We start from the raw sequence: 12678 nt of genomic DNA on the forward strand, positions 1-12678 counted from the left end.
AGTTATTCTTTATGGTTAAAGAAATTGCACTAATTTATTCATATTTATTATAAATAATTCTAATTAAACATCTTGCTTCCATGTTTGTATCTTGCGTCCCTAAAAATACAATTTATTTTAATTTTATATATTGATCAATGACCTGCAGAATCTCCTTATCATATTAAGGGATTCATAATTGTCACTTTATGCTTTCTCCATCTCTAAAGTGATGACATCCTTGCATTACATACTTTAGGTTCATTTTCTGCAGGCAGATTTACACTATAACATGCAGCGTTCTATAGATGGACACATAAAGAAATGAAAAATGACATGTATGTGCTAACTTTCTAAACACTTTGTTACATTTATGATAAAGTAGATTAAACACATTTACGTCGGCCTTGGCTCATAGTTCTTGTCTTTAAATGAACTTTGTGTGTGTTTCAGGTCCTGCACTCTCAAAGACTGAATGAACCAGCATTGCAGCCATGGGTCACTGTGAGCATCACAGGGAAGGTTGAAGCCGCCCACTGCACCTGTAAGGCCGGAGTCGCAGAGACCTGCACCCACGTCACTGCTCTTCTGTTTAATGTAGAAGCAACAGTGTTGATCTGTGGCACAAGGACTGTTACAGATGAACCTGCATACTGGGTTTTGCTGGGTAATGTGACCAAGATACAGCCAGAGGTTGGCCATAAGATAGACGACTTCTCTTCAGCTGCCCAAAAAAAGGCTCTTGATCAAAACCTAAACAGACCATCTGTAGTGACAGGTAAAAGGAGCCGTCCTCAAAAAAGAAACATTCCACCTGCTACTGTGGAGGAGTTGTCACTGCTATTGGATACTTTGCTGGAACACAGTGAAGCTGTGGGTTGTGGGCATGACCCATAATGTTTTATCTAGGGGTCTAGATTTATGCCTGTAGTGCACTGCCGTGTAAATAATTTGCATTTACTGAATATGTACTGACTGAGTCCCACTGTTCAAAAGTTGAATAAAGAAACAAACTAATTTTTGCCTCTTTTTTTTTTTTATTGAAACCACCTTATAGATCATCACATCTGTTACAATGATGATGTCATTTATAGTTTACAAATGACAAAATGTTTACACAAAATCATGACAGTGTTTACATGACATCACCCACTACTAACTTTATTTACTGTATCTTTTGAAAAAAATACAGCAATTTTAACAGCACAAGACTTAAGAACATTTAACAGGAGCAGGTTTCATTCTTCCCTGGTTTTATTATCACACTGTTCACCAAACGCAGCAAACCTTCACCATCTTATCCAGGAGGGTCACCTCTTCACCCTCACATGGAAGAAGTAATCTGATTGGCATGGTGGTTTGTTTGCAGCAGGTCCCTTGTGTAGCGCTGGAAACCAGTCACGATGTTTCATCCATTTCATGGGCTGGTCTGCTGCAATAATGCCAAATAATTAGCAACTCTATAAATAGAAGGTAGTTCTGCAAAATTACTCAGTAGGATGTTTGTTCTAATTTGCTATGAGCTCAGAGCGCATCGAAAATAAAACTAATAGGCTATAAAGATATGAACATATTTAGAACTTACCGGAATGAAAATGTCTGGAGCACCAACAGATATTTGGAGATGGAAGAGAACTGGAGCTCGTCTCACAGCTGCTCTCCAGGCTGGACGCCTTCGTTTGGTAACATCGATACACGAGCTGCCTCGTGTTGCTTCCAGGTTGGGAAAGAATGAAAAGATAAACCATTTTCAAGCTTATTCTCTTGCCGGTCGTGTGATCGAACATTGCAGCCGACCACACAGCAAATACGAACCGTGGCTGTTGTGTGTGCCTTCGCTCCCTTTTCACTTGCGCTAGACCCCCAAAATGGCGGATCGGGCCAAAATCCTTTCCACGCCCACCCCCCGTGACATCACGCTCCAAAGCCCTATATATATATATATATGTGTGTGTGTGTATGTTTATTTACTTAGGAAAATGAAGAAAGGTTGATTGTATTTCGGTAACTGCAAGTACTGTTGTTTTCTTTTTTCAATAAAAATATTTTCAAAAAAAACCTCGCTGCTTTTCCTCAACATTTTGCTGCAATGTTTCAAAGAGCCGGAAAGTAAATGAGCGGCAGACAGAAATGAGGCGGGTCGAATCTTCTCGCGTTTCACGCATGCACAGGACTGGAACGTCAGCGTTTTCGGCTGTTTCAATGTGGACGCACAACTCTGTGAAAACGAATGAAGACGTTTTCAAATCTATCCGGACCGGTGTGAACGTAGCCTAAATTTACTTGTACCCATAACTTGGCCCCTCCCCACTTGTTGAGTGCTACCACCTCCCATTCACTCACCTTATTGTTCCCTCTGCCTGTCTCACCAGCATGGGGATCAGAGCCACTCTGCTCCACGACCTTGAAATTCACTTCCTCTTGATATCAGGAAAACTGGCGCTCAAGTCAAAACTCCAAACCCACCTGTTTCAACTGGCTTACTTTCTTTCAGTTTGACTCTAATTGTTGTCTAATGCTCCTCTTTTATCCTGTTTACTGTTTGTCTTTTATGCTTTGTATGGTGACATTGGGCACCCACAAATAAAATGTTTATTATTATGATTATTATCTGATGGGTTCTGAGATAAAAATGAAGAGATAATAGTCATAAACAAATACAAATCCTCTGTTAATTCAACAAAAGACCAAGTGCCGTGTCGCTGTGCGTGTTATTCAGAGTTGGGTTCAGCTTTAGTGTTTGCAGCCCTTCATGTTGCACTTGACTTTTAAGACTTTGGTAACTTTGCTGCGGCGTCCTTGTCTTTGACTTTGTCTCTTGGTGCTTAAGTTGAGGGGCAGGAAAGCTCGCGGGTTGTGCTGCTGTGCACTGGTGCGAGAAACTAAGTGTTATATTTTTCACCCTCCCCTCCTCAGCCCCCCTGCCCTTCCTCCCCTCCTCTCTCTCTCCTTCTGTCTGTGTCTCTGGCACTCTCCCACTCGTACCCTTGAGGATTATGTTGAAGCAGTGCATGCAGGTCTGGGTTGGCGGTGTCCTTGGTTGAAGGTTTGTCTTGGGGCTTGTTTTTTTCAAACTTGAGGGAATTCCCTCCACTGCTGCCTCTAGCTTATTGAAGTAGCCTTGGGCTGCTGACGGGAGACTTCCCAACCCCCCGTTACCCTCACCACCAGGCATATACTCCCTTTTCAGTGTTTGACTGTCCCCACAGCCTCTGTAGACCTCCACATCCTTCCCGTGGAACCTCGGAGCTTTTCCAGCTCCACATTCTTGCCCAAGCTCCAGTTTTCATCCTGCTACAGCTGGCCTCCAGTCCTGGGTGGCTGCAAATGTTTATTACTGCCTAATACCAGCCCATAATTATTTTAAACATCCATTAATGTGATTCATCATCATAACAGAATCACTTGTCAGTTAGAAGGTAATGATTTGTAAGCAATAAAGTCATGGCTGCTTTTTAGCAACTGGGCTAATTTCCCCTGTATCAATTAGTCTGGTATTAAACGCTTTCCTCTGGAGTGAACTTCATTAATATTGTGATACATGAAATCAATATGTTGCTGTTGAAGGCAGAACTGGAGCCGCTGCTGGTGGAAAGGCGATGAGTAAGTTGATGAGAGCTTTCTCTGGAACATCGCAGCACAGACTGAGTATGATGTGTCATGTCCTGGGCAAACTGTACCCACACCTTGCATTAGTGTGTGACCCACACACACACACACACCGAAATGCTCTCACGCAAACACACTGTTATGATATTTTGATACCACGGTAAGCATTTACAGGATATTGTTTTATACAGGAAAACTGTTACTCAATAAGGCCCATATACTAGTTGTTTTTCTCTTTCTCTGTGACCCAAGAATTAATGTGAGACTCACAAGCTGGTACCAGAAGGTCGAAAACACCACAGAGATGAGACCACTTCTTTACTCCCATCCTCCTTTTCCTTATCTCCTGGAAAAGGCTCGTTAAAGGCTAGGTGGTTCGTTTCAGAATTCACTAATGAAAGAACTCTGTATTTTATGTCTAGGAGTGTATTTTGCTGGGATGATCATAAATTATAGCTGAACTGATAAACTACACACAGGATACTTCTTTGCTCAGAAGGCAGGAAGACGTTTCCTTATTTGGTCTGTACCGGTTTGAACTGGGAAAGCTGACACACGAACCTTTTTTCATCTATATAAACTGCTGTGTATCAAATAAACCTTTGAGTCGATTGGGAAGGCAACCTAAAGCAGTCTCTGTTTTCTTGTTCTCCCAAGCTGCTCCCGAGCTCGTACTAACACGCTGAATGGCATACCTGAGTGTTACTTTAAATAATTAGGAATCTTAGAAGGAAAGGACAGAACTCTGCTTATCGCTCACGCCACGGAGGAAACCCGGGAAGGCAATTTCCTTCAATTTTGGTGTCAGAAGTGGGATCCTGACAGAAGGTAAATATGCGTCTTTCATATTTATATAAAGACCTATTATACCTCTCTCAGTGATCGATCCATAAAAAAACGGGATATGCTGACGAAGTTTCACTTAGTGATCCAGAGAGATACACTGACTGACTTCCTCAGTCCCCGAATCCATAAAAAAAACGGGATATGCTGACGAAGTTTCACTTAGTGATCCAGAGAGATACACTGACTGACTTCCTCAGTCCCCGAATAAAGTAAATTAACCCTTGTGTGGTGTTGGTGGACACAGGAAGTTGCCTGTTGTCTTGAATATTTTAATTTTGTTTAAAAAATAATAATAATAATAATAATTAATTGTTTAATTAAACGTACGTTAAAAAGTGAGAAGTTGCTCACTCAGAAAAAGTGACACAGAAAGTTGCCTGTTGTCTTAAATACTTCTCGTTAAGTGAGAAGTTGCTCACCAAAGAGTGACACAGGAAGTTGCCTGTTGTCTTAAATACTTCTCGTTAAGTGAGAAGTTGCTCACCAAAGAGTGACACAGGGAGAAGTTGAACGGGTCTCACAGACCCGATTACCATACAAGGGTTAAAAGCAGTAAATTAAAAGCAGAAAGACACAGGAAGTTGCCTGTTGTTTTACGAGAAGTTGCTCGTTAAGCGAGAAGTTGCTCGCTAAGTGAGAGTTGCTCACACAAACAAAAAATTGCTAGCAATAAATTTAAAGTGACCTCAGCTGTGCCGCAGCGAAAATACTAACCTAAATCCTCCTAGCGTGTAAACCCCTCTGGAAATCACTGAACATGGGTCAGAATAATTCAAAGACCACAGACAGGTCCGATAAAAAAATCTAAAGTACCTGTAAAACCAAAAATTAATAAAATACAAAATAAAGTCTCAAATAACGGCTCAGTACAACTCCCATTTCCGGTTACGTGTAACCTACGTCCGCGAATCGGTGAAGACGTCCATGATCACGTATCCAGAACATGCGGGAGTGCTTATGTGACTGACTTTGTTTACAACTTAAGAAGTTCAATGCATTCTAATTTCTTTTCGGAGCCTTATCCCGAACGATTATCGCCAGAAAACAGGTCAGTAGAAATGTTGAATATCATTTGTGATAAGAAAAGTAGTCTGCTTAAAAAGTCCTGTAGAAAATATATGATAGAATGCCGCGACGTGATGCATCAAATGTTACCGCTATGGACAAAAGGAGGGTAAATAATGACAAAGTCGCCGATTTCTTTAAGAATCTAAAGAAATTCCTGCTAACAATGTCCAGAGACAAAATTGACTTAAATGCAGTAACTATGTGTAAACAGAAGCCTGATGAATCTATCCTAGTATTCATAAAACGCTTTATGCACTGTTGGACAAGCTAGAGGTGCAAATTTAGCTCAGTTTTCCAGCAGCCGCAGACACCCAAAGCAAAAATAAATTTGTGTATTTCATTTAACATAAAGGGTGAAATGTTTGCTGACACTGATAACAGCTTATGTTTTCTCTGCCCTATGTACCGACATGATGGAGAAGGAACATCCTCTGTGTCAGCTGGACCCTCAGCAGAGAATGAACTCAACATCCTTTTTGTCCGGTACTCTATGTCACACACTGTGCCAAAAAAAAAAAAAAAAAACGTGTACAGACGCCACTAACAGGTAATCCCATGACTGGGAGCCACACTTTTGTTTCTCTCACACTGTTCAACAACATGATAACTGCTCACACAAGTGAAGGTCAAACAGTGATTTTGTTACATAACTCAGACATAGGTTACGAAATATGTCGACACATAGATCTAACCTACCCTATCCACTGTACTATTTCTGCAGTTACATTGCCAGCTGAATACCAGAATATGACATTATGGTCAAAAAGTGAGAATGATATAGGATTTATTGACTGCATACCTTATCACGTACAGCTAAAAAAAAACAAAAGGCGAGTATATGTCAGGCAATGTCCCCTTTCCACGGAAAAAGCCGCAGCTCTAGATGTCATCATAGGAGATTTATTGACTACAGGAGTAATAAAGCCCACACTCCTGTCAATCCTGTGCCAAAGCCTAACAAACCTGGCGTATGGCGTTTCATACAAGACTTGAGGCAAATTAATGCAGTCAACATTCCTCTGCCACCTCTCGTTTCAGATGTTCACAGCATATTGACATGCATTGCATACACATTTTACCGTGGTGGATTTATGCTCCGCTCCTTTTTCTCAGTACCTGTGACACACAGCCGTTATTTGCATTCACACATAGAAATAAGCGGTACACTTGAACTCGTTTGCCCCAAGGCATGATAGACAGCTCTGCTGCTTTCTCAATGGTGCTCCACTCCTGAGGGCTGTACTCTGATCCACATGTGGATGACCTCCTCCTCTGTGCTGAAAGTGAAAAACTGTGTCAAACTGCTACACACATGCTTCTCCAGCACCTCCAAAAGACTGGCCACAAAGCATCTGCAAAGAAAATGCAGTACTGTCAGACTTCTGTTCAATATTTGGGATTCACACTGTCTCACGGAAAACGTTCCATGACTGCAGACAGGGTCAAAGCTGTGACCTCTGTCCCTCGGCCCACTACACAGAAGGAAATGTTGTCCTTCCTGAGCATGGTGAACTATTGCAGACAGTGGATACCAGACTGTTCTTTTCATGACCACATTCTGCGTGACTGTTGTAAAAAAGACAAGCCTCCTCGAATACTGTGATCCACAGAAATGACTGCCTCTTTCAATGCATTAAAGGGAGTGCTGACCTCCGCCACTCAAAGGTGCTGTCCGTGGTTGTTCAGGAATGCCGGCCTGCCTGAGGGCAGTAGCAGCTTGCTCTATCATGATAAGGGACTGCGAGAAGCTCACACTCTCACATGACACTGTTCTACACACCAATCACCAGGTCACGACCATTGTAGCAAACATAACTACACAACATATGCAAATCTCACTATAAAAGCGAGCAGCACACCTGATTCGCCATGACATTTATTGATACTATTCTGTGTTCTTCTGACCGACAGGATGGCTCAGACAGGCTTGACGTTCATGACTGCATGACACATATACAGGAATCCACAGCACCATGTCCAGATTTAGAGCAAACACCTATCTCAGACTCAGCCACGGTTTATGTGGACGGGTCCTGTTCAAGGCCGAGTGACAACTCATTTCTTTGTGGCTATTCAGTGGTAACAGTGCCTGACATCATACTAGAGGCTCACTCATTACCATTTCACTCAGCACAAAAAGCAGAGCTCATGGCTTTAATACGCGCCTGTGAGCTACATTTGGATAAGCATGTGACGATTTACACAGACAGCCGCTATGCATTTGGTGTCGTACATGACTTTGGCACATTGTGGAGACAGAGAGGATTTAGATCTGCTGATGGAAAATAAATTGCTAAATTCTGATTTTGTTCAAAGACTTTTTCAGGCTATACAGCTGCCATCGGCCGTTGCAGTTGTAAAAACGAAAGGACACAGTACAGCTGACACAGACGAAGCAACAGGTAATGCTCTAGCAGACGTGACAGCCAAGGCTGCAGCTGCATCACAGCTCCCACCGCCGCAGGAAGTATTATCTGTGCCCCATACAGCTGCCACTTGTTACACTCCCAGACTATTTAGAAACAAATGTTGATTTAAAATTCATACAAGAGCAAGCCTCTGCATAGAATAATGACTGTACCTTAGATGACAGAGATGGCTTATACAAAATCTTAAGGGTTTGATTGCCCTCCCATATTCCCTGCTGCCAGTCCTTGTCCGACATTTTCACGGTGTGAGTCATGTCGGACAAAGAGGGGTAATAGGGGCAATAAAATCAAGATTTGTAATTGAGAAAACATTGCATGCAGTAAAAAGCATATTAGCAACCTGTCTAACATGTGCGCGAACTAATGTAGGTAGCTCAAAAGCAAAACATCAGCATTTACCACAACCAGATTTTCCATTTCATACATTACAAATTGATTTTACACATATGCCAGCACAAGGAAGTATCAAGTACTTACTGGTAATAGTGGATCAATTTAGTAAATGAGTAGAAGCTTATCCAACCTCAAAAGAAACTGCAGAAGTAGTCTGTCAAAAGTTGAGCAATGAAATAATACCCAGATTCGGAATACCTCACCAGATTAACAGTGATAGAGGATCTTCATTCACATTAGAAGTAATTCAAAAGTGTGCTAAAACTTTAATGACCTGTGTCAAATTACTTACTCAAGTCCTGTGTGAGATTAGAATGACTCAATCTGAAGTAACCAAATTATTTCCATTTGAAATAAGACTATTTCCAAGACCATGGTCAGCTTCCAGAGGGGCACCGCTAGTAGAAGGTGATCTATATTGCATTGTCCACTGATGTTCACAACCTGGTAGAAAAACTGAATAATAACTATCAGAAAGTTTGTCTCTCTCAGCTTTTCCCCTCCACAGTTCCACCAGTGGAGACAAGGAGACGCATGTTGGAGAAGCCACTAAAACCAAGGACACTCTGGGAGGCCGCGTTTTCCAGCCCCCAGGCTTTACTGGCAGTGACGAAGAACCAGCATCCTCACAGACGGACAACCTCAGTGGATTCATGCCAGCAGGGTTAAGACCAGCCCAATCGGACCATCTCAGGCGTCGGATCAAGCAGACGACATCTCCGGCGAGCCAGCGCCCGGAACTAGAGCAAATAAACACACGGGTAGATGACATCTCCGGCGAGCCAGCGCCAGGATCCAATGTACACACACACAATCACTGATTAACACACAACGTCTGAAAGAGCAACAACAAGGTACTCAAACATCCAGCAGGAACAGAAAGCCAAAAGTACCACATGATGTCTAACCTGATAAAGCCAGACTCATTTCATCCTGATAATGGAGAAAATGAAATGCCCATTGTCATCATACGACGCTTATTCTGTGTCTCTCGAACCTGGGACCAGGCCAGGAGACGACTGAAGAACTGTTTTTTTTATATATTTAGGTTATTAATCATATCTACTGCATTAACCTTGGGATTTTTATTTACTATTTCATATTGTAAAGTGCAACCATGTTCACATTTCTGCAAGCCACATTTTCAATGATAACCCATATAGCTACCAGTACAGCTACTTCAATGTATTTGCAATTGGCACAAATTGACCCAGATTATGTGTCAGATGTTATCAATGATGTTCCTGATGTGTATATTGAACATTAGGTTGTGAACTATTACATTTTATGATTTGCTTTTTATATTATGTTATTACATTTGTGATTTTTCCTTTCTATTTGAGTTATTATTTTTAAAAAAATAATAAAAGAGGGGAACTGTTATGATATTTTGATACCACGGTAAGCATTTACAGGATATTGTTTTATACAGGAAAACTGTTACTCAATAAGGCCCATATACTAGTTGTTTTTCTCTTTCTCTGTGACCCAAGAATTAATGTGAGACTCACAAGCTGGTACCAGAAGGTCGAAAACACCACAGAGATGAGACCACTTCTTTACTCCCATCCTCCTTTTCCTTATCTCCTGGAAAAGGCTCGTTAAAGGCTAGGTGGTTCGTTTCAGAATTCACTAATGAAAGAACTCTGTATTTTATGTCTAGGAGTGTATTTTGCTGGGATGATCATAAATTATAGCTGAACTGATAAACTACACACAGGATACTTCTTTGCTCAGAAGGCAGGAAGACGTTTCCTTATTTGGTCTGTACCGGTTTGAACTGGGAAAGCTGACACACGAACCTTTTTTCATCTATATAAACTGCTGTGTATCAAATAAACCTTTGAGTCGATTGGGAAGGCAACCTAAAGCAGTCTCTGTTTTCTTGTTCTCCCAAGCTGCTCCCGAGCTCGTACTAACACGCTGAATGGCATACCTGAGTGTTACTTTAAATAATTAGGAATCTTAGAAGGAAAGGACAGAACTCTGCTTATCGCTCACGCCACGGAGGAAACCCGGGAAGGCAATTTCCTTCACACACCACCTCTGATAATGTTTTCTTGCTGGTCCAAGTCTTTGCTTTTATGCTTTTATCATCAGGGTCATCTGATGTTCACAAAACCCATCCATGCGTCTCTTAACCACTTATCCAATTCAGGGTCATGGGATGCTGGAGTCTGTCCGAGCTGTCGCAGGCTGAAAGGCGGAGGACACAGTGAGTCTATTGCAAGGAAACATTACAGCAGATAAAGCTGCAACACTTTTATCCTGATAGGAAAGAATTCATGCAAATCAAGTTGTTTTGATTGATCACCTTTATTTTATGATCAAACACTTTTGCATGTATTATTTTATGAATCCATCATCCTTTGTTCACTGAATGATTTGATGAAAATTATGCAACACATTATCTCTGATGTCACGTATGCTGATAGATAGGGACGGTCACTGAGCCAGCTTTAGTGATTTAGATTCCATTATCGATATCACGCACTGAGCCGATTCCTTACTGATTCCCTTTGGTTCCACTGTTGCTAAGCAGCATATCAAAGATCAATCATTTGCATGCTGTGCGATCAAATGTTTGTGCATGTTGGAGGCGTTTCCCCTCTTTATTGTGATCAGTGTTGGGCAGTGTTGGCTTTACTTAATTACTCGCCAGGGAGAGTAATTTTTTACACTACGTGTTACATTACATTCATTTTTCTTCTTATAATTACCCGAAATATGTTGTCTTAAATAATAAATATTTAACAATATAGACGTTTAGGCTACAGACCACATACAAAGGGGCCTGGAGGCCAGTACCTGGCCCACGTGCAGACACCAAGCAGAATCAGCTGTAAGATTTTACAAGTTTATTGCAAACACAAACAAAGCAATGATGAGGCGTGGGCGCGTGGCGTGGAGGCGCTGTAACAGAGAGAGAGTGTAGTTAGACCTGGGAGTGAGGAGCGAGTACGAGGAGATACGAGGATGCTGATCTTGCAGGCAGCTTTGGGGAGAGAGTGTAAGTGAGTGAACGAGGCTCTAACATTTTGTTAATGATGATGCGGAGGCGATGACAGGCAGCTGAAAACTCTGAGTAGCTTTAATTCCAAGGAGTAGATTGCAGTATATGCAATATGACTGGTGTCCAGGAACAGCACATAACGTACTTACAAAACATAAGTAAGAACGCTAGAAGCAATGAGGCCGTGTTACCACCACGAGGAAGCTGACGAACTGTTGGAGACACGATGGCAGCCTCGCTGCTCCATGTTAGGTGAGTAGAGCAGGGTGAGAAACCAGGGCTCCGCCCAGAAGGCGGTATTATTGTAGGGTCTGCCTTACAATATAAAGCACCTGAGGTGACTGTTGGTGCTGTATAAATAACAATTCAATTCAATTCAATTTTCTTTATATAGCGCCAAATCACAACATAAGTCGCCTCAAGGCGCTTCATAGATACAGAGAAAAACCCAACAATCATATGACCCCTATGAGCAAGCACTTTGGCAACAGTAGGAAGGAAAAACTCCCTTTTAACAGGAAGAAACCTCCGGCAGAACCAGGCTCAGGGAGGGGCGGGGCCATCTGCTGTGATTGGTTGGGGAGAGAGAAGGAAGACAGGATAAAGACATGCTGTGGAACAAAGACAGAGATTAATAACAGATATGATTCAATGCAGAGAGGTCTGTTAATACATAGTGAGTGAGAAAGGTGACTGGAAAGGAAAAACTCAATGCATCATGGGAATCCCCGGCAGCCTATGTCTATTGCAGCATAACTAAGGGAGGATTCAGGGTCACCTGGTCCAGCCCTAACTATATGCTTTAGCAAAAAGGAAAGTTTGAAGCCTAATCTTGAAAGTAGAGATAGTGTCTGTCTCCTGAATCCAAACTGGAAGCTGGTTCCACAGAAGAGGGGCCTGAAAACTGAAGGCTCTGCCTCCCATTCTACTTTTAAATACTCTAGGAACAACAAGTAGGCCTGCAGAGCGAGAGCGAAGTGCTCTAATAGGGTGATATGGTACTACAAGGTCATTAAGATAAGATGGGGCCTGATTATTTAAGACCTTGTATGTGAGGAGCAGGATTTTGAATTCTGGATTTAACAGGAAGCCAATGAAGGGAAGCCAAAACAGGAGAAATAACACTGAATTGAACTGAAGACTGACACAAGCAAACACCAGCAGGAGGTGGTAAACATCACTCGAATCCTAACCATCCTGAGAAGGAGACACACATATTTGAAATAAATATAAAAGGACTGACTGACTGTTACCTGTTGGAGTTCAGGGTCTGGCTTCAGGTCGGCGTTGACGTAGCTTTAACATCACTCTGGGTTTTTCACTACCTTAGTGTTAGCATCC

General features: G+C 42.0%; 1 long non-coding RNA gene across 1 annotated transcript; it reads left to right on the top strand.

Annotated features, from left to right (window-relative positions):
- Positions 1-6674: 6674 nt before the first annotated feature.
- Positions 6675-10188, top strand: LOC145430012 (uncharacterized). Its single transcript, XR_013910389.1, has 2 exons — positions 6675-8732; positions 8817-10188. It is a non-coding gene; the product is annotated as an uncharacterized LOC145430012 (long non-coding RNA).
- The last annotated feature ends 2490 nt before the right edge of the window (positions 10189-12678 follow it).

This window comes from Astatotilapia calliptera, chromosome 2, assembly GCF_964374335.1.
Source record: "Astatotilapia calliptera chromosome 2, fAstCal68.1, whole genome shotgun sequence".
NCBI lineage: Eukaryota > Metazoa > Chordata > Actinopteri > Cichliformes > Cichlidae > Astatotilapia > Astatotilapia calliptera.